The 26,345-nt window shown below is 37.9% G+C and overlaps 1 pseudogene across 1 annotated transcript in view; it reads left to right on the top strand.

The window, feature by feature from the left end:
• The window catches only part of LOC308338371 (large ribosomal subunit protein uL22-like), an 80,766-nt pseudogene extending 55,259 nt beyond the window's left edge, over window positions 1–25,507 (top strand). Inside the window, exons 2-4 of the transcript in view lie at window positions 19,711–19,833; window positions 25,136–25,272; window positions 25,389–25,507. The product of the transcript in view is annotated as a large ribosomal subunit protein uL22-like (transcript). The remainder of the gene's footprint in view (window positions 1–19,710; window positions 19,834–25,135; window positions 25,273–25,388) is intronic.
• The last annotated feature ends 838 nt before the right edge of the window (window positions 25,508–26,345 follow it).

The raw sequence follows: 26,345 nt of genomic DNA, 5'->3' as shown, positions 1-26,345 counted from the left end.
CTCAGAGGCTTATACAAATAATACACACATCGAACAGCCTAGAGGCTTTAAAGTCTCCTTCCAGTTTTTTTCTAATTTTCAGTCTGTCTTTTACAGCTGTTATAAAATGAGAAAATGAACCTGACCCTTGAGTAGAGTTTACTGCTCATAGAGAGTGATGTGTCTGAAAAAAACCAATCTAAGTAACAAGATGTGGTTATATCAGAACATTGATGGTGTTGCTTTAGACTCTGAATTTTATTTAGTTTTTTTGCTATACGTCTATATCCGTACCCACAATTCAGTAATGACTTTATATTTACAAAATGTTTCCAATTATATTTGTTATTCTTGTCAATGGAAGAGTAAGAAACATAGTTCTATGAAGTTGAATCAGTTCATTAATACAGTTGTCTGGGAGTTTAGATATATATTTTTGGTATTAGAGTTGTTTCTTTAAATAGTAATTATATTTTAATTACTGTGCTTATATGAAATAAACGGCTTTAGTTATAGTCCATTTAGCTGCTTCTAAGAGTTCTCCCCTCCTCTATAAAATTACCAAGCATATTTAAGTAACTCTCACCAGCTTTTAAATCTCTGAGGTATTCTTCAGGTATGAATTAATGATTAAAAAATGAAAAGAAAGAAAAATAAATAATGAATTATTGGGACAAAAAAATAACTTTGACTTTAGTCTTTTTATCCATCTTTAGCAAACCTGAATTCATCTCTCTAGATTGAAATAAGTACATCTAGAATAGAAGATAGACAATTCTTAAACTCAAAGAGAATTTGTGAACAATTTCAACAAATTAATTTTAGTAGATAGAATGTAATTGATTTAGCAATGAGGGAGTAGTAGTAAAGAGGGGAAGTAAACCTCTGTTCAAAACAGATTTTTAAAAATAAAATACCACTGAGTGGTAGAGAATAACTCTTAGGACTAGAAATATATAGAAACCATCTGTACTTACAGACATATGACCCACTGTTCTATAATCAGTTGACATCCAATACCTAAATATGAAGTAGTGTTTCCATACTGGGTGTGTTCTTTAAAGCTAAGTGGATGATTATACATTCCTAGAAATTCAGGGGGAAAGTCATTTCTAGAAAGAGGGTGTGAAGGTTGCTATCTTGTCCATCAGCACCTCTCACTGGTGATGTCACTAATAAGTGTGGTACAATAAGGAATAGTGAGCAGAGAAACTAGGGAATTAGTATATTTGTCGAAAATATGCCTTTAATTCTATATTTTTTGTGAACAGGAATAGATTTTCTGCTGAGAAATTTTAGATTCCATAACTGAATAACAGAGGACCTTTATATTTTTGTGCAAGTTGAGAAAGAAATCTATATCACTGTGTCTTACCAAAGAGGCAGGGGGAAGGCAATTGTGTTTCTGTAAAAGAAAGCAGGGGAGTCTAGAAAATTTTGGTTAATAGTTTAACCTATTATTACAGAAATGGAGAAAATAATACACATTAAAAGATGGATTTTTGATTTTCTGTATTCACTATCAACCAGGCACTTACTTTTAATTACACATCTTTCTCTTAAAAAAAAACAAAAAACAAAAACAAAACAGCAAACAAAACCTTTTCTTCTCCCTTCTTTCCTTCTGTTCTCTTCTCTCTGTTTTTTTGAAGGTGGGGGTGAGAGAGGCATTGAGACAGTTGTCAAGATAAAATGGACAAGAGGGTAGATATAAACTTCTTTTTCTCTATTTTATTTGACAGGAAAGAATAAAAGGTAGTAAAGGAAGGTAATAATTATTGACCCTCAGTATTAACTTTGTTCTCTCGGGTAAGCACATAATTAGGTTGTTCTTTAAAATGCATATTATGTAGCTGGCAGCAGACTCTGGTTTAGATCTGATAACTCCTTATGCAGGCAGCTTTTAAAATGCACATGATGTACCAAAGGAACTTTTCTGGTCTATTGGGTAAATATGTATTAAAGTAATTTTTAAAATACTTATGTACTCAATAGGCTGGAAGTGGTCAATGGTTTAATGAATAGTCATGCATTTTTAAACATGTATTATTATTTATGCACTGACCCAAGTGAGAAAGTCTTTTAAAAATGGCATATTCCTGATGACTGTGTAATTTTGTAGTAAAATCTTAAAAGTATTTCAGGAGAACAGAAGCCAATTTAAAAATTACATTATCTCATCATCCCTTCACCTCATTTTTCCTGGCTGCTCTTCCTCTTATGGGATGTCTTATAATAGGCTCATTTATGGCCTCCCTGCTGGCCTAATTTCATTTTCATAGATTAAAGCTGATTTACATTTCAATTGCAATTCTAGTGTTGAATTTATTCTACATTGACTCATTGTATCTGGCACGTAGTAGGCACTCAGTCAATATTGATGGAATGAGTTGTTTTTATAATTTTGTGTCATTCTTGCGAGCCAATGTAATTCTTGTGCCTACTGCATGCTAAGCGCTGTATTGGATATCAATCCGTTTAGCACAAAGGTAAGGCACCTACAGGTTGCAAATAGATTGAAGCCTGACGTCTAGCATCGTCACTTATTGGCCGCCTCTCTGACAAAGTAGCTCCCCGTCTCTGCAACTCCACAACAGAAGAGTAGCAGTGGCTCCAGTCAGCAGATCATCTCGCGGGGATCAATTGGAACTTCATGTGAAAGAGGCCAAGCACAGTACCAGATAACCCACTGAGCTCTCAGTCAATGCTTTTTTCTCTCTTGACTGGTTTTCCTATCCAGAAACGTGAGAAATATTCATTTCTAGACAGCAGAGCCTTTCAAACTGTACAGGGCCCTCATCACTGGATTAATAAGAAGAAGATTTTCAGTAACCATAACAAGCATCATTCTCTGGGGGCAGGAACACATTCAGAAATTCTCAAAGTTCCATTTGCAGGTGGGGGCCTCCCGTGGGCCCTGACCTCTTTGTATCAGTACTTACCTGGGGATCCTCAATCCCTCTATGTTCATTTTTGCCTTGCCTCCTGAGGCGCTACCCCCAGTGTTTGGGTTCTTTCCTTCCCAGGCTCACAATCCGGCAAGAGTAGAGGAAATCAGTCCTCAAGGTCCCTTCTGAATTTCAGAAAGTTCTACAAAAAAACACCTCCCCAAAGTCAGATTTTCTAAGAGCAAACAGAGGTAATGGTATCTACTTCAGCACAACACGGTAAATGGGGTCTTGAGAATAAGCATTATTAACATGCTCACTGAGCTGCCTCAAATCCTATTTGGAGGGAGGCATGGTATAAATAAATAAACATGCTTCCTGGATCTTTACAGTCTGAGGTTTAGTGAGCCACTTCAATCTTGGAAAGGCATTAAAAATCACTGGAACATAATTGGATTTGTTTTGCTGTTAGGTGCAGCTCTCTAACTTTTCCCCTGTACGCCACATTCACGAATAGGAGAATCTCAACTTGATGGAAATGCTATCAATGATGTGCCTCCTGGGATCCCCTGAAGGGTAGAGAAGGAGAATCAGGGGATGCAAACTCTTCTGTTCCCTCTCATTCTCCTGTGTGCCTGTTTTTTTCAACAGATGCTGGGTCAGTGGGCAGTGCTCACCACTATTGTGCTGGCTTCATCAGTAAGTAGTTTATTCTTTTTTTTTTCAGTAAGTAGTTTATTCTTTACAGTAACCATGGTCTTGGATTAGCAGGCTTTGACTTGTTAAATGACCTAATTTGAAATGGAAATTGTATATTACTTACTTTTCATTTATTGGAAGAAGATTATTTTAATTATTTAATCTGAAAGAAAATATATTTACTCTGTTATGCTGTTCTAAAAGTATGTTGTAAATTGTTGTACATGGCGGTTTAAAAAAGAAATTATTATTTTTTAAGCTGCTAGTGGTAGAAAGCAGTTCTCTTTTCCCAGCAAAAATGGAAAGACAGAGGGGAGTTGGAAATCTTTCCAAGTGATGATATGAAGGAAAAATCAGAAATATCTTGAAAAAGTTGATGTTACATTGGAGGGATCCTTTTACTTAATTTTTAAAATTTTAAAATTTATTTTTAAGATCATTTATTTGTCAGAGAGAGAGAGCGCGCGCACAAGTGTGAACATACAAGCAGGGGGAGTGGCAGACAGAGAGAGAAGCAGGCTCCCAACTGAGAAAGGAGCCCCTATGTGGGACTTGATCCCAGAACCCTGGAATCATGACCTGAGCCAAAGGCAGCTGCTTAACCCACTGAGCCACCCAGGCATTCCTGGAGGGATCCTTTTAGAGACAAACTTTGTGGTACATATAAACCTTGGGACAAAGAGAGAAACCAAAATGGATTCAGGGAAGAAAGAATTCAGAGACCTGAGAGGGAAATTATAGTTTTGAGGTCAGCTCTGAGTGGATTTATAGGGAAAGAGTGATTATAAGTTTAGAAGGAACCCTCTCAAGTTCAAGCTCTGGTTCTCCAAATGAAGGAGCACAATTTAATTAGTGGAAATATAGTTCAGTCTGGGGATAGCCAGGAGGACACAGCCTGCCCTGTTTGTTGATAGAAGAGCTTCTCTCTTTCAGAATAGCTGAAAAAACAGATATCAGATAGATTCGGTGAAGAATACATCACTGCAGCTACAGACACCGATGGACCAGCAACTTTGGTCAGTGTAACTTCTGAACCTCTTGCTTCAGGATAAGAAAGAGGCTTTTACAGAGTGCTCACTGAAGGGTATGAGTTGCGTTGGTAAGTTGGAGTTAACATGCATGGCATGAATTGTTTAAAAATGGGGCCACGTAAAAGGGACCTAAGGAAGGTAAAGAAAAGATCATTTTACAAGAAAGGCAGGTGCAGGCCAGAGGCAAGGATATTATATGATAAGCAGGATGACCTAGATGCACTCAAAATCTATAATCTCTGATAAGAACGGTGGTTCTGGAATCAAGACCAAGAGGTCGCAGATGGGCCTAGGAGACCAAGATTCTTATGATAAATGTGAACAAAATAGCAAAAATGTGGAGACCTGTGTCTGTTAGTGGAATACTGATAGACATACTTCAATACAACTTGCAGTCTTCAGGGAAAAGGAAAGACTGAATGCACAGTTGGTTAAGAATAAAGCATACCTTGAATACTCTGCTTAGACAGTACTAGAACAAGAATCTTTTCTGCCCTTTATATTCGTTCAGAGCCCCTTAATCATCAGGTGATGCTTTCGCTCTTGGTTCCTGCCTGGCTCGAAGAGGGTCTGGTTACCATCTTAGATTTGATTGACTCCCTCCTTTCTAATTAATGTAATATTACCAAACCAAAATCAACAATTTCTACAACTTACCACTTAAATAAGAAATTACCTTTTTAGCCAAAGAAAGATGTTGTATCAACAGGAATACTGTCTTTACATGGGTTCTGTAGGCTGCCAGGTATGTCCGAACTATTCTTCACCTCTCCCTGCTACAGGCCTCAAACCACAGAGATGCTTCAAGATAGGAAAATAAGAAGCCTGGCTTGTTGCGAAAGAGACTTCCCAGATACTTGTCCCTAGCTCACGTCTTCCAAAGTTTTGTTTCTATAGTATTTATAGTTTCTTAAGAAATAGCTTCTGGCCCACTTCCTCTTTGCTGAGTCTCCGAATGTAAAACAAAGTTTTCTCTAATTACTAGAAGGAAAGGGGACTGGGTAGTAAAGTCAACTATTAAGTAAACCCTGGGACTGATGGTAGTTTTGCCCCCTTCAGTGGTATTCTGTTGCATAAACCAGCCAAAACCAAGGGAGGTCTAGGGCAGTAATCTTCGTTCTTTATCTTTGCATCCGTTCTTTCTTTATTATCACTTAGGGCTGTGCTGCCATAATAGAAGAAAAAGAACAAGGTGAGTATGCTATCTTGTGGATCCCAAGAGGGTATGGGTATCTTAGTGAATGGATTTACTAAGATCAAAAGTCATAGAACATGGGAGTGAGTGGTAAAAAGGCAGTTACAGGGCTAGAACTTTGAAAAGAGTGAACAGAATAGAAATACAGAGAAGGTGTGACAAAGCATTCCCCCACTTTTTTTTTTTTTTAATTTAAAGGTGTGAGATTCTTCATGTGTTTGTGAACAGAGTAGTCAGTACACAGGGTATGTATAAAGGTATTAGTGTGAAAGCAGAAAAGTAAGTCCTGACTGGTAGTCATTAGCACTGTGATAATAAGAAAGGTACTACTCGTACATAATTTCATTTTTAATTTTTATAATAAAATTGGCTGTTAGTTTTAGGTCAGGAGTTTTCCACAAGTGGTAAACATCAGAATCCCCTGGGGACTTTTTTCAAAGTACTCTGAAGGTTGGGGTTGGTACACGTATATAATTACAAAGCTTCCTGGATGATTTGGATGTATAGTTTCTGTGACTTAAAAGTCAAAACACAGCTTATCGGAGTCCCTTCTAAAACTTAAGTCAAGGGGTCAACTGGTGAGACCTCATTTGAGGTTTGACTGGGGAAGGATTTGCTTCCAAGCTCACATGATATTGGCAGTGTTCAATTTTTTGTGGTTATTGGCTTGAGGGCCTCAGTTTCTTGTTGACTGTTGATAAGGAGCTGCCCTCAGTTTCTTGCCACGTAGGTCTACCCTGCATGATTTCTTACTTCCTTAAAACCATTAAGGAAGGGGGGAGTCTCCTCACAAGATGGGCATTACAATATTATGTAATATAGTTGTGTGCTTGTAAACAAATATACCCCATTGCCTTTGCTGTATTCACTTGGTTAGACATAATCACAGATTCTACTTACGTTAAGGTGTAAATACCAGAAGGTAGAAATCATGGGTACTACGTTAGATTAGTCTTTCCACCACACCGGTTATCTAAAATCTTGTCAATGCCTCCAATTTTAATTGCTATAAATGAGTGAGGGTTTTTTTTTTTTTTCCCCACTTCCTCATTCAACAAGTACTTCATATGTCAGGCACTGTCCCTTGGATACAACTCTTGCCTTCAGTCACAGATACATGGAAAATTACAAGAAAACATAATGAGGAGAAACTAAGGAACATGGGGAGAGCCTATGTATATATGCCTGATGTTGACAGGGGTAGGTTTTTTTTTTTTTTTTTTTTAAAGATTTTGTTTATTTATTTGACAGAGAGAAAGATCATAAGTAGGCAGAGAGGCAGGCAGAGAGAGGGGGGGAAAGCAGGCTCCCCACTGAGCAGAGAGCCTGATGTGGGGCTCGATCCCAGGACCCTGAGATCACGACCTGAGCCGAAGGCAGAGGCTTAACCCACTGAGCCACCCGGGCGCCCCCAGGGGTAGGTTTTTATCATCAAATTTGGGTATGACTCTGGGAGAGATTATTAAAGGGATAATTTGGTGCACTGTGAGTGGAAAACGGCATTTGCTAAAAACCATCAAAAGATTAGTGGGCCCAAGTTAGGCCCTCCTTTACTTTTTTCATGGGAAGAGTTATCAGGATAATATGGTAAGCTTAGAATATTTGGCCCAGAATGTTTGGAAAGTTCTTACTATGCTGATTTGGAAATAGTTTAGAAATATGGACTGGAACCTTGTACAACTAAAGAGATTAACTGTTATTGGAAGAAATATAACTCAAAGGAAATAATCAGCGCTGTTCAACCAATTAACGCATGTCACTGTCTGGAGGACAATCCCTGTTGTCAGTGCCCTGAGCTCCATCTGAGTTTTGCTCCTCTTGAGCACTTTGATGAGTGATGTGAGTGAATACAGAGCCGGCACAGAAGCAGAAAGGAACAGTGACTACAAATGATGACAGAAACCAAGTCCAAAGTGGTGGTGTAGTAACAGTAGATCTACCCTAATATGAGAGCTATTTTTAGTAATAAATAGAACATCCTTTTCTTAGGGCCAAAAGTTGGCAGCAAGTATGAATATATGGAAAGCGGTTTGTCCATTTAGGAATTTTAGGTTACTTAGGTTAAACATGCGCTGTTTGTGTGATATGGATGCCACAAAGAGCAGCACAAATAAATACTAAAATACATTCATTGCAGCATAACATCTAGATTGAGAGAAAACTAGTTTTGATCTCCCAGGTTCTGAGCTTTCTTATGAAGGATTTCATCTGTTCTAAGGGTGCCTTGAGATCTGGGTATTGTGTAAGACTGATGAATCACAGGCCTGTACTGCTGAAACGAATAATACATTACATGTTAATTTTTAAAAAGAGCAGATACAAACAAACCATAATGTGTTCAGATAGCGAGAACAGAGCTGGTGAAATGAATTGGGAATGTTACCATATAGGAAAAGGTTGAGAAGATGGTGTTGAGCCTGGAAAAGGGTGTTTCAGAAGTGAATCTACTTGAAACATTTGAAAGGCCATCTTGGGTGAAGTGAATCAGATTTGTTTTAAATATCTTCATTAAAAAGACATGGAACCAGTTTCTCAAAGTCATTATTTTTTGGAGGAATTTCTTGCTCTCTAAAGTTGGGTAAGGTTGCTTTAGAAAGTATGTTCACTGTCACTGAGGGAATTCAGTAATATGTTGGACACCTTGATAGGGTGTTAGTAGTTTAAGAATTAGTTATATAATTAGGCACATAAGTTCTCTTCACAAACCACGATTACAGTTTCATGTTGCTATCACCTGTGGAGTTTTAAAGGGGTATTATACACATCTGTGTTCTACTCCAGCCCTATTGTATAATCAGAATTATTCTATATATTTCTACAAAATTATTTCTATAGTTTGAAGAAGTTCCACAGGTAAATTTGCAGGGCAATCAGAGTTGGCTGGAGAGTTGGTTGGAGTACAAAGGAGTATTAAACAAGTATGCCACACTTTGTTTTCTCTTGCCATAATTCTGAGACACACATGGTTAACTGTTTTATCCCTTCCCCCCATCACTTTGGTGGTAAACATTGTGCTATCACATGTTGACTCCAGTTCTCCCCAGTGGAAGACAATAATGACATAGGCATCTAAACAAAGAGGTTTAGATTAAGAAGAAAAATATCAACTACTCAGATTGTCTAAGAGGAAGGAAAAAATTCAGAAGCCTATAGACGAAGAAGGTATCTTAAAGACTAACTTCTTTTCCCTATAAAGTATGTCCCCATAAAACACTTACTAGAAAAATGTGCTTAAGTAAAATAAAACTGTGCTGACTTTCTGGGTTCTACAAGTAATCAACTAATACTACTGTTCTTTTCAATTGACTTCTCTGTACCATTGAGGCACAGAAATAATGTGCTTAGAGGAAACAAAATTGTTAAAATAACCCATAAAGAATCAAAGCACTTTTAAGAAATTTGAAAAAAATAATAGAAATAACTTTTATGCGATAAGGAAGACTGTAAATTATAGTAAAACTTCTGACATTTAGAACTTTTACAAAATTAGAAAACTTTACAGACTATGAAATTGTCACATTTAGAGTTAAAAGGGAATCCAGAAATCATCTCCAATAGTTATATTGATTGATGAAGTAAGAACTTTATGGTGCAGCTTCCTTGTCTCCAAGTGTATTGGAAACAGGTCACGACAAACTACTTTGACTAGGACTGAACTAGTCAGTACTTTTTGCCTTATAAATGAAAAACTAACTGAAATAAATCCTAATTTCCTCCAAACAAGTCTTTGTTCAAGTATCTAATATTTACATAAAAGCCAACTAGACTATTTTGTCATTATCCAAGATTTTTTGGGGTGCACATGGGGTATTGACTCCTATTTCTGCTACTTGAAGAGAATAGAATGAGAAATGTGAATGAGAAAGCTTGACATTGTAAAGACGTTAATTCTTCCCTAACTCATCTATAAGCATATTGAAACTCTATTAGAAATTCCAATGTGATATTTTTGAGAATTGAACAAAGTAATACTAAAATTTATGGAGAACTAAATATCAGTCAATAGGCAATACCCTTCATACCCACAAAAGTAAAGAGAGGGGACTTACCTGACCAAATAATAAGATATTATTTTACCAGATAGGTAGATTTTGTATGTGTGCGTTTGTGTGTGTGTACACATATATATCAAATATTTATATATGTATATTTACATATACAGTAGAGGTGGATTCATAACTAAATAGAAAAATGATTATTTAACAAATGCTATTAGGAAATAGACTTTGTCCTTGCATCTATAAAAAATTAATGTCAAAGTTGATTAAAAACCTATACATAAGAGGAAATGTTATACAACTAATAGAACAAAGTTCAGAATATCATTATGACCTTGAGTCTGGGAGAGATTTTTAAATTTTAAATTATTATTCTTTATTTATTTTTTGGTGGGAGAGATTTTTTTTAAAATAAGAAACAAATGGATTAATCACAAATAGAGGAAGAGTAATAGATTTGATTACAGTAACATTAAAGATTTCTTCTGTTTAACAATAGGTATTGAATATAAACATGAAGAAACAACTGGAGAATATATTTTTAAAGTATGTGAATGAAAAAGGATTAATAGCTTACAGTATAAAGAACCTGCAAATCAAGAAGAAACTGTCAGGTAACCGAAGATAAAAGTTCACAAAGGGTATGAGTGGATAATTCCCAGGGAGAGAACGTCAATGGTTCATATTACAAAAGATGTATACTACAATACCATTTTGGTACGTTTATTACTCAAGTTCAGGTGCTTAGAGTGTGGAAAAGAATCAGATGGGATATTGTGGCTGTGGAGATGAAAGAAATGAAAACATTAAAAAAAGGCATTAATTGATTATCAAAAATTACATGACACAAATTGGTATTTTATAAATCTGAGGCCTGAGAGAACAATGCAAAAACCCTCATAAGGCCTGCTCTCTACAAGCATTTCGTAGGTCCTAGACCCTACATCCTCACTTTATAAAGGAGTTCTTTTTCTTTTCCATAGCCTCCACGACCATGCGAGAGTACCATGGTTTCAAAGCTCACAGCTGTTTTCAATCAAGGATATGGAAGAATCACATCCTAATGATGATATTGGTGGGCTTTATCTTGATGAAAATATATAGATGGAAGGTTTAGAAAATTTCCTTATTCGCTCACATAAGGACAAAGGAATAAAATTCAGAAGGGACAATGATAATCAGGCTCATAATATAATAACTAGAGTGAATCCAGGAATTTTTGTAAGTTGATATAAAATCAAACCTAAATGCTTGAGGTAAGGTAGGCACAGATGGAGGAGTTTAGGAGGTGAAATAAAGATGGTGAAAATCAAGGAAGTGACAAGGAGGAACAGGGGATAGTTGGAAGACTTGAAAGGAGAGAGAAATACCGGTGGAGGTCAAAGGAGGTGAATTGGGGATGGAAGGGAGAAGCATTATTAAAAATATATAACCTATAAATCTAAATTATCTTTTGTAAACCAAAACTCAAATCAGTTTGAGTGGGGCTTCTTTTTTTCCTAGCTGGCTTATTGATTTGGGAAACTCCAATAAAATACTTATTTTAAGAAATCTGTTTTTAACCCTTGTAACCTCTAAACAGAGGGTAGCCTATTATTAGGGTCACTACCTCCACTTGACAAAGGTTTTCTCCTTGACCAAACATTTGGCAGGTTCCTGTGAGAATTCCTTCCTTCCTTCCAACCCTCCCTCCTTCCTTCCTTCCTGCTTTCGACTGGGCTCCATCCTTGGGCTCTCCCTTCAGTCTGCTGAGTCCACTTTTAGGATGAATCCCATTAAGTCAGTTTAGTGAGAACCTGCCCTCCCTTGATTCCTGGTTACCCTGGCCTGCCTTCATCAATTATCCCATTAGGTCAGTTTAGTAAGAATCTACCCACTCTCCATGTCTCCTCTTAGTAATTTTCTATCCACTGACACCCCCATTGGCTGTGAATCTCCAGCTGTTTTGGTGTATTCAGAATTAAGCCTGATGTGTCTCCTCAACTCTAAGAATCTTGAGATCTATCACAATAGTGTTGAAGAAAATCTTCCTTTCCATTTTAACAAATGTCAGAGCAATTTTTTCTTTAATATCCTAAAATGAGAAGCTTTAACAATAAATAGTGATCATGGGAGGTGAAGGAATGTAGGGGATAAGGTTATACTGTTTACTGTATGCTGGAGATCTAATAAACTCCAGGGAGATGCCCCTCTTTAAGGAACATTAGTCCTCAGTATTAAGACATATATGCTACAACTATAAGGAAATGTAAATCACATCAAACATAGGTTTAATTGTATCCCTTCTGACTTCCGGAGGAAGACGTATAGGCACAATGATTGGTGATGGAAAGCATTGTTTCCTAATTCCTTGCGCATCAGATCCATATGCTGTCAGAGGTTAATCTCTGATCACTATGCCTTTGTCTCCCTATGTACAGTGATAGTAGCCCCTTAAAAGGAAGCAGCTTTTGAGGAAGTTAGGAAGAAGACCACCACTTCTACAATCTCTGGAGGCATTCTTTAACTTTTTGTGTAGTGCTGTGGCACGTTGACAGGGAGTCTGAAAACAGAGATGACAGTGAAAGATTCTGCCTCTTATCATCATCATCATCTCTGTTTCAGAATATTTTGCCTCTCTAGGAGTTCCTTCTTTTGAGCTCTACCAGTGGAGCAAACGGATTTGGCTCTCCACAAAAGCTGTGTACCTTCTGGCCAGAGGTAAGCACCTCTCTGTATTGCCCTCCTCCTGGAGGTGAAGAGGAAGGTAAGCACTTCTGCCTACTGAGTCTGGTTTATGTGATTGATGCTGGGACTTCCAATTTTGAGGACAAACGATCCATTAGTGGAAATGGGCACACAGGAAACCTCTGTGCCAATAAGTTAAGTGCCCATCACTGTACTCAGTGAACAGTCTGCTGATCTCAATTGTAGGCAATTAACAGTGATTAGCAAGTGCGTGCTTGGTGGGTGGCACAATGAGATTCTTCTTACTGATGAGACAAACTCACAAACAACCCAGAGAGATATTGCCATGAAAATGCAACAGAAAAGCTCAATCACTGTGCAAGGGGGTCTGACCAAAGGAGGACTCTTGTGAGTGTTTTAATTTCTCCTCTTAAACCTCTCATTAACTCTCAAACAATCCAGTAATATGCGGGGAGGGCCGGATATTCATTTAGAATCATACCCTTTATGCATCCCAAGTTAGAGAAATTAGAACGAGAAGAAAATAAATCCCCACAAAATTGTGCAACCCTGGGGAGCACAGCTATTTCTCACTTATCTTGGTATTTTCTTCCAAACGAGCACTGCCGTGCACCTAGGGGAACCCAGTAAATGTTGGTGAAAGTGAATTGAGATCAGGTCTTCTTGTCCTGGTGACTTATAACCAAGTTAGCCTTTTCTTGATTCTTCCATTATTTTGTTTTTTGCTTTTTAAATTAATTTTTTGCTACCCTTTCTTTCTTTTTTCTTTTTTTAATCATTAAGACTACGTTTGCAATGTGTGTTTGTATTAGGTATGTATTTGAGAGATTTGTGAAGTAGAAATTAAATATAAATTTTTATTTTCCTATTGACTTTTATTATAATTTCAAAGCAGTAGTCTCATCAATATTTGGGCTCAAAGGCATGGTGAAAACAACAAATATCCATTTCAAATAACTTTCCGCTATTGGCAATATGCAATCAGTGGGCAATTATTCTCCCATATAGCAGGAAAATAATCAAGTAGACAATTAATTTACATGTTCTTTAAGTACCCACATACTGAATCACATTATATAATTTCCATTTTCTTGGGAGTTCTCACTGACTTTATGAGACTTGCATGTGTAACTAACCACATGAGCTATACCAGATTTTCAGAGAAATTCACTAATTGGAAGAAACTCAGAGAGAGACTGTTTTTAAAAAAGCAGTCTATGTTACCCCACTATTAAGTGCAGAATGCTCTATGAAGGCAAAGTCTACCTCTGCATGTTTACCATAAAATCCCCAGTGCCTAGCACAGTGCTTAGCATGTAGTAGAATCGAAAGAATAAATTATTTAATTACTCAGTACCAAGCTACAAAGATATTGCATCATGAAAACCAAAATACATCCGTTTTTATTCTTCCTTCTTAAAACTTAAGTAATCACTATTTTAAAGTCTTATTTAAACCTGTTTATAGCTACATGGTAGAAAACAATATATTATGCCACTGAAATCATTGATCATGCTTAAAGATGGAGAACTTTATTGCCTAAAACATACCGTTGCTGGGTGTGTGATTTGAATATGTGATGATATGATCTGCAAGTAAACTATGCATCTTAATATCTAGGGCCAAGGCAAGAAAATGCCCTTACTAATGTTAACAAGAATCAATGCCTAATGGATGGAACTAATTGTAACCTTTCTCTACAATTTGGGTCAAATTATCCTACTTTAAGGAAACACAGCCTTGCCTTTATTCTAACCATATTTTCACCAAGCAGGCATCTGATTATGACTCCAATTTCTTCTTCTTATTTTATTTATTTTATTTGTAAGCACTGTATTGAAATATGATTGACATACAAAAGGTTGTAGATATTGAGTGTACACAACTTGATATGTTTGGAGATAAGTCTACACCTATGAAACCCTCATCACTATCAAGGTCATAAACTTATCTGTCACGTCCAATGTTTCCTCCCATACCCCTTGGTTTTTTTGTTTTCTTTGGTGGTAAGAGGACTGAACATAAGATCTATCTACCCTCTTAGCAAATTTTAAATTCTGTAATACAATATTATTAATAATATGCTCTATGTTGTCCAGTAGAACTCCAAAACTTATTTATTTTGCATACCTGGAAATTTATATACTTGGATCAACATCTCCCTACTTCCCCCTCCTCCCAGACACTGGCAACCACCGTTCTACTTTCTGCTTCTATGTGTTTGACTATTTGAGATTCTACGTGTAAGTAAATTCATGCAGTATTTGTCTTCTGTGTCTGGCTTACTTTGCTGTTGCACAATGTCCATGCCTGTTGTTGCCAGTGGCAGGATTTCCTTCTTTTTTTAAGACTGAATGGTGTTTCATTTTATGTGTATAGCACTTTCTTTCTTCTTGTGTCTGTTCACGGACCATTAGGTTGTTTCTACATCTTCACTATTGTGGATAATGCTTCAATGAACATGGAAGTGCAGATATTTATTTGAGATTCTGATTTCAATTCAGGATATATACTCAGAAGTAGAATTGCTGGACCAGATTGGGAATTCTATTTTTAAGTTTTTAAGGAACTTCCATACTGTTTTTTATAGTAGCTCCATTGATTTACATTCCCACCAATAGTATACAAAGTTTCCTTTTCTCCATATCCTTGTAACATTTGCTAACCTTTGTTTTTTAAAGTTATCCTAACAGATGAGAGATGATATCTCACTGTGGTTGTGATTTGCATTTCTCTCATGATTAGTGACTTTGAGCACCTTTTCATAGTCCTATTGACTATTTGCATGTCTTTGGAGAAATGTCTATTCAGGTCCTTTGCCCTTTTTAAAATTAGATTATTTGTGGTTGGTTTGTTTGTTTTGCTATTGAGTTGTGTGAATTCTTTATGTATTTTGGATATTAACCTGTTATGTATGTGTGTATGATCTATTTCAATTATTTTGAAAATCTTCTTGTTGTAAGCATAAACCTTAGTGTTATGTTTTTTGCATTGGCCAATTTTAAATGTGCTTAGCATTAATCAGTTTTTCAGACATCAGATCATCCCTGAGTAAAGTGATTACAATATAGGTTCTTGGGTTTATTTGTTTGTTTGTTTGTTTTGTTTTTGTGTGTGCAAAATTGAGGAATAAATGTTCCAAGACACAACTAATTTATTATTCTGTCCCCAAATTATCCAGAATAGACTTTCTCGCCTTTTAAAAATTATCCATCTTAAGCATACTCAGTAACCCTTGATCATCATTTAATGTAAAACCATTCATGCCTCGACTATGTAAAAATCCAGGTTTTACCTGACTTCCACAAGGCCCTGATTTTGAATAATCTGTGGCCAGATTAATGAGGATTAATTGTATGCCTTCCCTGATGTTCTTTTGACCTTTTCATGTGCATAAATCACGTTAGCCTTCAGCCCTTCTGACTGCTATTTATAGAAGTCTGCAAATATCTAGTAATGAGGTGCTTGAAATTGAACAAAGAGTATTCCAGAGCGCTTCTTGTTGGGGACAATTAATATCTCCTATTGTTATCACCTTAATAACATTAAAATATGAGACCAAAAAAAAATATGAGACCAAAGATTTCTTTTTATGTGCTTTAGAGATGCCTGCTTGATCGGTGAGCTTAGTAAAAATGGTTCAAGGATGACAGAGTACTTCTTCATTTGCTCAAAACAGACTTTATATGAGGAGGCAATAACAAAACTAGTAAAAAACCAAACCAAAACAAACACCACTTCATTCTCATCAGAGATATGTGTTTTTTTTTTTTTTTTTTTTTAATTCGAAGCTGAAAATGAGCACTTTGAATAGCTTTTGTTGATGTTTCATGATAGAGGAGCTGTTGGGTCTATTATTGGGCAGGGCGTCAATATTTGTCTGAAGAGATCTGAGAAGTCTAGTTTTTGATGCTAACTTAAACTACAGAAGATCCTGGAGAAACTGGCCAATTCAGGGGTTCCTGATAGGTTACTTTTTAATTTTTTTTTTAGGTTTTTATTTATTTGAGAGAAAGAGAGAGAGAAAGAGAGAGAGAGAGAAGCAGACTTCCTGCTGAAGCTGGATACAGGGCTTGATCCCAGGACCTGGACATCATGACCTGTGCGAAGGTGGTTGCTTAACTGTCTGAGCTACCCAGGCGCCCCTGATAGGTTACTTTTCTAAACTAAGGAAAGTTTTTTTTTTTTAGATCAAACTGTGAATCAATGAATCTCATCTGCCTCTGAGTTTTTGGCCTCACCATGATTTGTTTCTGATGTTTCTGAAGTTGTTGCTGCCTATAAACAGAAACATTTCCAGAGACATGAATATGAATACCCATAAGGGTAGTAGATTTGTCTGGCCAATGTCTTTTGAATGGTCATGGCTGGAAAAAGCTAATCAAAACAGTCTCATTGATTTTTGCTTGCCCAAGCAAAAATAAAGAGTATTGTGAAATTCATACTTTCATTAAATTGAGTGCCTGTCCTATGCAAGTTACCCTGTACTCTGGGGAATACAGACCACAAGTTCTTTTCCCAAAAAACTCACAACCTGTTGTTGTATTATGGTTTACTCTTTATTGTGTCATTTGTGTTCACCAGGAAATAACATTAAAAAAAAAAAACCAAAACTATGAACTATAAGTGATTTTGAAAATATTTTCAGTATTTTTCAGGGTTGAAAAGAAAGAGAATATTGAAAACTTAAAAATGTTAAGCTTCCTTAAAAAAAATTGAACAGCTTCTATTATTTTAAATATCCATTTTCTATTTAACTTTAATAAATCCAGATATTTAAGTAGAAATTTCATTATGAAACAGCATTTTTACTTATGATGAAATTTTAAAGAGGTGAAGAGTGGCCAATGAGCACTAATTGTGAAGTTATTGTAATAAAATGAAGACAAATTGTTCTGACACTTTAAAATAATTATAAAGCTGATTCATCGCTGTACTGAAAAAGCTGAGCCTAAGTATTGCTCTGTTTTTTGGTTCTAATTAGATTTTATTTATTTCCAATATCTTTCAAGGAGACTGAGAACAGATCACAAAAAATGGTCCATTATGCAGCTACAGCATCTGAACTTTTTAAAGACAAAGTAATTCTTGATATGGCAGAAATCCATATGACACACAGGCTTTCCTCAGGAAACCCATAAACAAATGGCAGCAATAACATCTTTAAATCACTTTCTCAAGTGCTTCTCAACTGCGGCTCTGACAAATACACGTTACACCACTGAATGTGTAATAACTGGGAAGAGTATTTCTAGGAGAAAAAAAAGACTCATCAAAATTCAATTCAGAAAAATGCAAAACAAAACAAAAAGAAGAATAAAACACACAAACTTCAAAACAATCTATGAGGAATCACACAAAAACTTTTGAGAAGGCTCTTTGTTGATTCTACTGTTGAGTATGCTATAAACAAATACGACCAACATTCTGCATGCACTCTTTCTGGTCCTTGGTTTAGAATAGCAAATCGGCTTAGTGTTCATTGTTGTCTAAAATATTAACTGGAAGTCCTTAACCAAGACCCTTATTTGAAAGTGCTGGGCATTTACATGCTTACATAAAGCCTTGGATTGGAGAAGAGTCAATATATTCAGTAGGCATCTGGGATGGTTAAGGACCAATCAGAATAGGAACATAGCAGCGCTGTTGCATACCAGCTGGGGGTCAGCATTCATCGTCTGGTGTTTGTGAGATTTTGCCCACGGTGGCATTTACTCAGGAGAATTAGAAGAGGTTAGATTAATGGGAAGCAAATCAAACTGTCCCTTTGCACACAGAGAAGCAGTATGTCAGAGTCTCTGGCAATTTTATCTTTGCATACATATAAAGGAACAGCTTGGGAATAATTTTATTTGTTTAGCAAACACCTATTAAATATCTACATTGTATTAATCTGGGAGTCCGTCTACTAACCTTTTCCTATTACATACTCCTTTTAATTTAAAATAAATGATGGCGCTGGAAAGAAATTTGAAGGTCATCCATTAAAGCCCTTTTATATTACAAATGAAGAAACAGGCCCAGACTGATTAAGTAACAAGTATTTATAGGGTATCTACTATGTTCTCAGCACTTTTTTAGGAGCTGGGAGTGGTGTGGTGAACACACGAAGCACAAAAAGAACCGTCTTCTCACGGGTGCACATTTAAGAGCTGAGAGAGGGGAAAAAAAGAGAACAAGATTTCAGAGTCATGAGAGCCAAGAAGATGAGGAAACAGTAGAATCTGACAGCGTGACTGTGGTTGGGGACTGGCCCCTTGAGAGTTGGTGTTCAAGGAATTCTACTTGAAGAGGTGACAAATTGAGATCTGAATGAAAAGGAGAAGCCAGGCTTACAAAGAGACATAAGAGAGAACACTGTTTAAGCAGAGGAACAGCAAGTGTAAAGACTGAAGTTCACCAAGCAGGACAGAGATAAAGCCTGTGTCTCTGGAGGGTAGTGGGTAACCAGGTGAAGTAGGAGTGGTGGGAAGGGCCAGATCCCTGAGGCTTTCAGGTTTTGGTGACTGGTTTGTTTTTTACTGTGGGAATATATTTATATTTATACTTATATTTATTGCATGTTATACAGAGCAAGTCTATGTACGCATACACATGGTGTGAGAGTAAGATCTGACATATATTTCTGAAATACCATCCTGGCAGAGGGAGGATCACCTAGTAGGTTATCACAATTGACCTGTGAACAACATGGGTTTGAACCCCGTGAATCTATTTATGGACAGATTTTTTTTTTTTAATAAATACACTACAATACTGCAAATGTATTTTTTCTTATGATTTTCTTAACATTTTCTTTATTCTGGCTTAGTTTACTGTAAGAGTACAATAACAAACTAAATATGTGTCGGTCAACTGTTTATGTTCTCAGTAAGGCTTCCAGTCAGTAGTAGGCTATTAGTAGTTACATTTTGGGGTGGAGTTGAAAGTTATACATGGATTTTCAGCTGTGGGGGTGGGGGCTGGTGCCTCTCACCCCTGTGTTGACACTCAACTCTATGGTCAAGTGAATGGTGATGCTAAGAGTGGAAGATGTGGGTTTGAGAGAAGAGCGTGGTTGTGATTTATTTTGAATATAAAGGTGAGGCAAAGAGAGGGATGAGGTTGTCTCTGTTTTTTGCTTGATTATCTAGGCTGCTGGGGACGCTGGGATGCTGAGATGGGTACACTGGGGAAAGAACAGAAGGATTGGGAAAGAAATTGAAAATGATGCCTGTGAGATATCTCCATAGGGATTTTCAGTGGGCTGTTGTGCCGTTAGATTATATGTCTGGAGCTGAACGAGGAGGTCAGGACTATAGTGAGAAATTTGGGAATCGTCTATATACTGAGGGTATTGGAAGCCCTGGAACAAGGTAGAGTCTCTTAGGGAAGGAGAGCAGATAGAAAAGAGAACTGCAAGCTAGGTTCTGGGCCCCTCCAAAATTCAGATTTGGGGCAGAGAGAAGAGCCAGGAATAAAGACTGAGTGGTAACTGATGCAGAAGCAGAAAGAAAACCAGGTGAGGTATTGTCGAGGGGATCCACAGGTAGACATTAAATCCCAAGTTGCCTAATTTTTAGACCAGACCTGTCTTTAACGCCATGTTCCTCCTCTTCCTAATTCTTCTTTATGGCTCATATTTTACTGCAAAATAAAAAAAACAGATACGCTGAGTCAATCGGTGGCTAAATCTTTAACTTATGATCTCCTGCCCGGGCTCATAGTGCAATGTGCTTGTTTTTGTTCTGATCATGGTTTGGTCGCATTTTTTCTCATGTATTTGAAACTGCATTTCTTGAATTCAGAATGCTCTCTGGTCTGTTTTTGATGTGCCTATTAAGTCCTGGTGATGGTCAATCTGGTGATGTCTGGAAGGAACCCGGATAAGATGTTATTTTTTTTTTCCCTTGTTCTCGTCCTTCCCACTGTAATTATCTCTTGAATAGTATTTCACAGGCGGCAGCAGCTTCGAGTTTTCGTCTTTCTGACATCCAAACCCCAAAGCTCAGCGATAGCTTTATATATCTTTGCCCTTTACTTGTTGCATCGATTGCCAAATCTCGCCGCTTCACTTTTTATTTGTAGCTTTTTTCTCTCTCCCTCCACTGCTGCCCTAGTCTTTACCTGAATGACTTTCTTCCCAGAAACACTTCACTTGTAAGCGGTGCATCTGTACTGTTTCTGACGGCTGCCGCTGTTCCAATGATTCTTTCTGAGGTTCTGGCATTTTCATTCTTACTCTTAAATCCCACAGGGGCTTCCTGTTCCCTACAGAATCGAGTTCACAGTCCTTGCCCGGTCAGGTGTTCAAGCTCTAAATGATTTCCTTTTTGTCATCCCATTCGATATGCCTGACTTCTTTCACTTTTCCTAGGTTTTCAGAATTCTTTTGTCCACGATTAGTTCAAATTTTCCTTTAATCACGCCTCATTTATTTATTTTTTAAAAGATTTTATTTATTTATTTGACAGACAGAGATCACAAGTAGGCAGAGAGGCAGGCAGAGAGAGAGAGGAGGAAGCAGGCTCCCCGCTGAGCAGAGAGCCAGATGCGGGGCTTGATCCCAGGACCCTGAGATCATGACCTGAGCCGAAGGCAGAGGCTTTAACCCACTGAGCCACCCAGGAGCCCCAAATCACGCCTTTTTTTTTTTTTTTTAAGAGCTGTTGAAAATACAAGAAAAACAGGACTATTTTTTTGCCATTTCTTGCTGAAGTGTAATTCAGTTACTCATGTACATGTTTAACATGTTAAACATTTATCTATTAGAATTAATGTGCAGAAAATTAGTTAGAAAGATTTTACCTCATGGCTCCTCTTAGATCTTACCTATTTCTAGCCAAAAAAGAACAGACAGAAAATGACCTTCTGATGCCCTCCAGGCAAGTACAAATAAAAGCCTTGCACAAGCGTGGGGCTCTGAAATGAGCCAATACGGTGAATGGAGAAATGTTCTTTATTACAGAGTGCCTATTTTTACCTTACTTCCTTTAACCCCTGGATCCTGTTAGACAACATTAATATATAGGCAGTAGGGTGCTCAAAATAAAAAGGGGGAACTGAGTTAGTAAGCACCAGTTGCTATGTGAGTAGAGATCTGTTTGTGTCACAGATCTTGGCAAAGATCAAACCAGAGATCAAAGGCTTTGATAAAACATGACTGCGCTTAGCAGCTCGTCAGCTCTTCCCAGAGCCGTGGGGAGTAGTTTGTGACTGTCTGCTGCCCGAGGTGTGCCTCTAACAGGGAGTCTACATGAGAGCCGCTGGCTGGGACTGAGGTCAGCCTGGGTGGTGATGATGATGATCTGGGCTGATAGAAGAGTGGAGGTGCCAGGTTCCAGCAGGAGTTAACATAGCAGATACCAGGGTATGAAAGCAGCCGAGCTTGCTGTGATCTCAGACAGATGTGACAGCAGCTGGAGAAAGCTATAGGAGCAAAACAAGCAGCAGCGGCTTCAAAGAGAGCTGAAAGATTCTACTGTTATGTCCCTGCTGCAACAGGACTTGTTCGGGCATCCAGTTTTCTATCTCTGCCATTATTTCTAAAGGGCTTAACGTTTGCCGACTGACTGACTATTCCTTATGCTTATATACCCCATCTAAACCCATATCTAAAAGATCCATATTTACATGGGCCTGGTATAGGTAATAAATATTTGGCATTCTCCATAAATATCTGTTGAAGGAGCGGAAGAAGGAGAATGGGAGGGAAGGCTGGTTGAAGGGTTAAACTTAGATGTGAATTTCCGGCTAAGAAGTACTTGTAAGACCGAGACTGGTGTAGTGAGTAGGTTGCAGGCAAAATGACAACACCGGAGGAAGTGGACTGTTTTTTTTTTTATTTTCTCCACAATACCTGCCTGTGAAACTTACACTGTAACATATTTATTCCTGAGTGGCATAAATCTTTTCAGACTTTAAGAGTTTCTTATAAAAATGCAAATAACTCTTGTGAGAGAACACACCTTAACTATATGTTTGACTTACACTTTAACTGACCGCTCATTAGCTGCAGGGCCGGTTTGGAAAGGGACACAGACCAGGTATCTGGGTAGGTATACTTCCGATTTCAAGAGGAGAATTGATTTCTATCTACTCGAAAGAGAGCAGCTCCTTCTGTCCTACAATCTGGATAGAGCTCTCACAGACAAGAAGATTCTAGTCTCACCTGCTGTCACTCTATACAGTGACATGTAACCTGATTTCAAACAGTGCATCTCATTCATTCCATAAAAGTATTTTTGTCCTAACGCAAAGTGCAACCTATACAAGCAAAAACACATATATATGCAAAGATACACAGAAAATGAGTGTGTGTGTGTGTGTGTGTGTGTGTGTGTGTGTGTGTGTGTAGTTGGGGAAAAAAGTTCAGATGGGGTTTCTTTGAGCTTATTAGTCTGACCAATAATTCATAGAGCCCAGGTATAGAGTGTCAGACACTATCATACTAATATAGCATGTTATTGACCCAGGAAATAAACCTAGAGAATCAGTACCACCAGTAACATGATGAATTATACAGCCAATCTCATTTGTGAGTCTTACGCTTACCTTTTAATAGTTGTAGAAAATATTTAGATTCACAAAATGGGTGACAGAATCATATTCCCCTTCACGATGCTAATGGGTCTCTAAAGTAGCATCAGAGAATCTGGTTGGATGTCACTGTCACGATTATTCTCTAAAGGCAATTTGAGAGTCTGATAAGGTGCAGAAATTAATGTGCAGTGAGTGTAAATTCAAGTTTCAAATAATTAGCCTCCTGTGGAGCAATTCTTCACCTTCAAAAAGTGTCCCTGTGCTCTCTCGATTATTTTGATAAAGGCCAATTGGCCGAGACTTTGAATTGCTTGGAAGAATTCCTTCAGGAAAGAAATGAAGGGACTGTGAGAAATGAATAATTTGTAGTCATTGTTTCGGTACTTGTTCGTGACATAGTACTTTGGGAAATATTTATTTATTTGTTTGTTTGTTTGCCAGAGAGGGAGAGAGAGAGAGAGAGTACACAAGCAGGGGGAGCGGCAGGCAGAGGGAGAAGGAGAAGCAGGCTCCCCATGGAATAAGGAGCCTGACACAGGGCTTGATCCCACGACCCTGGGATCATGACCTGAGCCAAAGGCAGATTTTTAACTGACTGAGCCACCCAGGTACCCCAGGGAATATTTAAACCTAAGCCTGATTTGAGTGTTGGTTCCTCTGTGACCCTAACAGTCATTTCTCACCATTTTGCTATTACACTACTTGGCTGGCCCAGTTTGGATTCTGTTTTGGAAACAAATGAGACTGGATTTTGCTCATCTTCTCCCTGAGTTTTTTCAATACTTGTAGTTGGCTAGATGATTGAGATTGTATTCAAAAAATCAACTTATGACCATATTTAATCAATATTTTTGTAATTCAAGGAAGGTAAGTATCCCAATCAATTCAGTGCGGGCTGTGGTGGGAGTCCGATCTGAGTATGAATTCTCAGCTCTATCACTTACCAGATATTGGACAAGCCATTCAATCTTGCTATACTTCAGTTTCCTCATCTATAAAATAGGGATGATACCTCAAGAATCTGTGGTGAACAAGAAATGAAATAATGTACATAACATTCTTAGCTGTTAACACTTTATAACATACTAGGTGATGGGCTAGAGCAGCTGTGTCCAATAGAAATGTAATGCAAGGCACAAATTTTAAATTTTCCAGTAACCACATTGAAAAAATGAAAAAGAAAAAGATGAAATTAATTTTATTTACATATTTTATGTATTCCACTATGTCCAAGTATTATGTTAACATGTAACTGATAAGGAACTTATTTAAGTGCTATCTTACGTTTTATGCCCCCCGCCTTACCATTTTAAGATCCCATATGTGTTGCACATCTCAATTTGAATGCTAAATTTTCAACAGAGTGAAAAGTAGTCCTGGCAAAATAATAAAGTCATGCTTTCTGAAAAACTATTTTACTCTGCTTCAGTTTATACATTTAAATGAATTAAAATTAAAAGTTGTTTTTGGTTGCACTAGCCACTAAAGTTCCCAGTGCTTAATGGCTCCATGTGGCTGGTAGGTAATGGTGTTGGAAATCTCAGGGCTAGGAAGTAAGTGCCCACAGCCTGTGGACTTTAGTAGCCTTTACCTGCCTAGTCTCATTAAATATCTTGGCTTCCCACTTGTCTCTGCTCTACTTTTCCTACTCATGGAACAGAAAAGAGAAGACAATAAGTGATTCCTTCTTTTTTTTTTTTTTTTTAAGATTTTATGTATTTATTTGACAGAGAAGAGGCACAGCGAGAGAGGGAACACAAGCAGGGGGAGTGGGAGAGGGAGAAGCAGGCCTCCCGCCGAGCAAGGAGCTGGATGCGGAGCTTGATCCCAGGACCCTGGGATCATGACCCGAGCAGAAGGCAGACGCCCAACAACTGAGCCACCCAGGAGCCCTAAGTGATTCCTTCTTTTTTTAAGATTTTATTTATTTATTTGACAGAGCGAGATCACAAGTAGACAGAGAGGCAGGCAGAGAGAGAGGGGGAAGCAGGCTCCCTGCCGAGCAGAGAGCCCGATATGGGGCTCGATCCCAGGACCCTGAGATCATGACCTGAGCCGAAGGCAGAGGCTTAACCCGCTGAGCCACCCAGGCGCCCCATAAGTGATTCCTTCTTGACAACCATCTGTGTCAACCAGATATTGGGAGAGATGGCAAGAAAAGTTGAATTTCATGGCAATATTTGTTGCTCAGGGCAGACTTTCCGCCTTGAGAGCTCCTCCCTGGAGGGTGAAAGTAAGGACGTTAGTTGTGCAAGCAAGCTCGGTGACCACAGGTAACCCTACCTTATGAACTGTGGCTATAACACAGGTAGGGCCATGAAGAGTCAAGTGAGTCCTGGAATAAGCCACAATGTTACTGTGACCGTTTTTTTTTTTTTTTTGCACTCAGAAGGCCAAGCTGAGCTGCTGTGGGTTGTGACTGTAAAGCTGGGAGCCTTGCGGTGCGGGGCCGATTTACAGCGGTGTAGTGATCACAGCAGCAGCAGGAAAATCGATTCAGTTGTTTAACAGAGTCTTTTACCACCCAGTGATGAGGGAAATGCTAATATGCCAAAGCCATAGTCCCTGCTAGCCTCCGTTTGTGGGTAGAGTTGGGGAGATCATACATAAGCAGGGCAAGATTTTAGTTCCATACGAGATGAAAGTGCACAACAGCATTAAAACAATAGTAAAAACCCTGAATACCATTAATTACTAAGTTGATATCAATAGTAAAGGATGTTGGAGTTCACATGAAAGGAGATCATTACGGACTGGGTTTATCTGAAAAGGCAGACAAACCTGAGTTGACTCTTAAAGGATTTTTTTTTCTCTCTGAAGTCGGAGTAAGCAAAAGCACTAGTCAAAACACTTTGTTTGCTAGCGGGAAGAATTCAGAAGTGAATAGTTGGAGTGAAAAATGTGAATCGGTCCGTTCAAGATGCTTTCTCTCTAGACAGTGAGCAATCCTTGAATGTAGGAAGTGTGCGCGATAGCATCAAAGAAAATTGATTGTAAAGGAACATAACTTAGAATTTGTACTGGTGGTACAGGATTTTATGTTTTCTGAATTATTGAATTGATTATTTAACAAAATCCTCATGAATAACTGAATGAGAAAGATTAGCAGGTATAATTATCTCCGTTTTTAAGAATAAATACTGAGAATACTCTGTTTTTAAGAAAAAAAGCCCGTTGCCTGAGGCCACATGACCAGTGAGTGGTCACTAGGGCTAGAACCAGGTCTCCTCATATTTAGTCTAGGGCTATCTCCATTATATGTCAGTATGTCTGTTGGACATAGAGTCTTAAAAACAATGACATGTTTCTGGGTAACTCCTATACTCTTTGATCTACTAAGTATGGC

The sequence above is a fragment of the Martes martes genome, assembly GCF_963455335.1.
Source record: "Martes martes genome assembly, chromosome: 2".
In the NCBI taxonomy this organism is placed as follows: Eukaryota; Metazoa; Chordata; class Mammalia; order Carnivora; family Mustelidae; genus Martes; species Martes martes.
The sequence above is the reverse complement of the archived record's forward strand: the minus strand, read 5'-3'. Positions and strand labels throughout refer to the sequence as shown.